Here is a 2,985-nt window from a genome sequence, read left to right on the forward strand (position 1 = left end):
TCAGCCGTACCAGCCTGAAGTGAATACCCGAACAGGGTTCGGCTCACTTCGCTTCGGGTCGAAATATAAAGGACCGCTATGGCGGTAGTTACGCCATTGCCCTGGACGCATCTATCATGCATCCAGGAACAGTGATCATTTCCAAAGCACATTTAATCATATCACATACAATTACATGTGGACTGCTGCTTACAGATATTTGGGATTCCTGACACAGGAATCTGTAGAAATCCCAAATCGCATAGTGTGAATGTACTCTTAGAATCTCTGGCTTCAATACTTTCTAAGATACTTGCCATGCTGCAAGTAAAATTGATGTGCAGTCAAAACCCCTAATCTGCATACAAATTGTGGTTCAGTCACTTAGGAAGCATCAAAGTTAGTGGAGCTAGTAGATTGGCATGACAGCCAGGCAACTAACATTTTCAGGAGGTTGATAATAGTTGATCCAAGATTCTTTGGACCACGTAAGAGATATTTGTCACATACTGTATGTTACCAATGTCACACAACCAATAAATGGTTTATTATTTTAATGATGGTTCTCACCGATACTTTTCTGTGATATGTTTGGCTTCCATCTACTACTAAAGCTGCTCATGTTAGACTCTCAGAAAGTCCCTAAATGTATTTGCATATCTGCTGCAATATTCACTTAACATAAACACAAAGTCAGCCACGACGACCCGCTGCCTGACAATGCTTTCTTGCTGCCACGACAACCCGCCACATGTCAATGCTTCTCCACTGCACTACTACCCCCACCTCTAAATTACAAAATCCCCCATGCTGCTATAATGTACATATCAACCCCAGGGATCGCTGGTGACATAATTGACCAAGTATAGTCATGGCCATGCTTGATCAAAGACAATGCCCAAATACGTTGTTGACATTCTAGCAGCTGTGGATTTGGGCGGGTGAACTGTCCAACTATAGCTAGTTTGTTCAAATGCTTGGTAAACCATGAGAAGGCTGTGTCTGGGCAAAAGGTATGTAGCTTATCCCTACTCCAAAAGGTCATCCCTACCTACTACATTAAAAATCAATGAATCAAAACTAGGGATGCACCGATACTGGTATTGGTATCGGTGCCAATATTGAGCATTTTCCAGAGTATTCATGAAAATGCCTCAATATTAAACAGCCCACCTGAGACCCCACACAGCCCAGCTGAGAACCCACACAGCTCTTCTAAGTCCCTGCACAGCCCAACTGAGACCCCGCACAGCCCTCCTGAGACCCCGCACAGCCCTCCTGAGACCCGGCACAGCTCACCTAAGACCACGCACAGCCCTCCTGAGCCCCAACACAGCCCATCTAAGACCCGCACAGCCCACCTGAGACCCTGCACAGCCCTCGTGAGACCCCGCACAGCCCACCTGAGATCTCACACAGCCCTCCTGAGAACCCGCACAGCCCTCCTGAGAACCCGCATAGCCCACCTAAGACCCCGCACAGCCCACCTGATACCCTGCACAGCCCACCTGAGACCCTGCACAGTCCACCTAATACCCCGCACAGCCCATCTGTGACCCGGCACAGCCCACCTGAGACCCCACACAGCTTTCTTGGGACCTCGCGGAGCCCTCCTAAGACCCTGGACACATCAGGCTTCAGACCAGGAGCAATACAGAGTATGTAGCTTCATATTATTCTGCATTACTGTATAATATATGGCTGGGATTTGTAGTTTTCTATAGCTGGTGGTATTCTGCACTGCTGTATAACGTATTTCTGAGATGTGTAGTCCCTCTACAGCTTGGAATCAGTGGCAGAACTACCAGGGTTGCAGAGATTCCAGCTGCAACTGGGCCCTGGCACTTCACCACTGTTCTAAAATCATTTGTCTGTATTGTTTTAGTAGAACTGCCACATGACACAAAAAAAAGGATATTGGTAATTGGCATCGGCAAGTACTTCAGAAAATGTATCTGTACTCGGTCTTGAAAAAAATGGTATTGGTGCATACCTAATCAAAACATTTATCTAACTTTTAACAAAGGCCTTTTGACTATAAGGCCTCATTCGCATTAGCACTTCTACATTTAGCTTTTCCAAAGACAGGAGAAATTACCTGGAAGTATAAACAACTTTTATGCTTCCCAGATCACTTTTTTTCTGCATCTAGATCAGGGATGCCCATAAGGTCGATCGCGTAGCGATCACTGGTAGATCGCGATGTCCTGTCTTCTCTGGATCCCCGCTGCTCTCCCCCATCTGTATGCAGCGGGGATCCGAGGAAAAGTGAAGCTGCAGGCGGGGGCGGGGCTCCCTCTCTCTTCACCGCACATGCTGCTGTTACAGCGGCTCCGTCGCACCCCCCTCCCCGCCCTCCATCCCCCCAGTGACTGAAGTGCTTCTTTCACTTCAGTCTCTGCCCGAGAGAGCAGGGGGGAATCCAGAGGAGAAGTTGCAGCCCCCTCTGTGCATGGCCGAGCGGCAGAGGATCGGTACATATCAATGATATGTACCAATCCTCTGTGCAGCACACACACTGGAGCGATCAGCTGATCACTCCAGTGTTTGTAAATAACTGGGGACACATAGTACAATGTGTCCCCAGTTATGAATGAACACGATGTGATTACATCACTTCCTGTTCATCCATGAGTTTCTCAATGGGGAGAAACACTCTGTACAGAGGCTCCTCCCCATTCAGAAACTGGTGATAGTAAAAATTTTCTGAATGAATGGGAAGCCTCTGTGCTTTCCATTCATTTATAACAGGGCTGCAGAAAAAGAGATTGAGGACTTTGTGTCCTCAATTTCTTTTTCTATTTTAAAAGGGAAATATCAGGGGGCTGTTTAGACCCCTAATATTTCTCCGAAGCGCACCAACAGTACAAAAAAATATTAAAATAAAAAAAATAAAAATTAAATAAGATATAATAAAAATTAAATAAAAAATAGTAAAAAATAAAATAAAAAATCCTGGAGGCAGGGCGCTGAGTGACGACACGTCTGTTGGGGGGCCCTTTTTTT

The sequence above is a fragment of the Nanorana parkeri genome, unplaced genomic scaffold (genome assembly GCF_000935625.1).
Source record: "Nanorana parkeri isolate BGI_ZX_2015 unplaced genomic scaffold, ASM93562v1 scaffold951, whole genome shotgun sequence".
NCBI lineage: Eukaryota > Metazoa > Chordata > Amphibia > Anura > Dicroglossidae > Nanorana > Nanorana parkeri.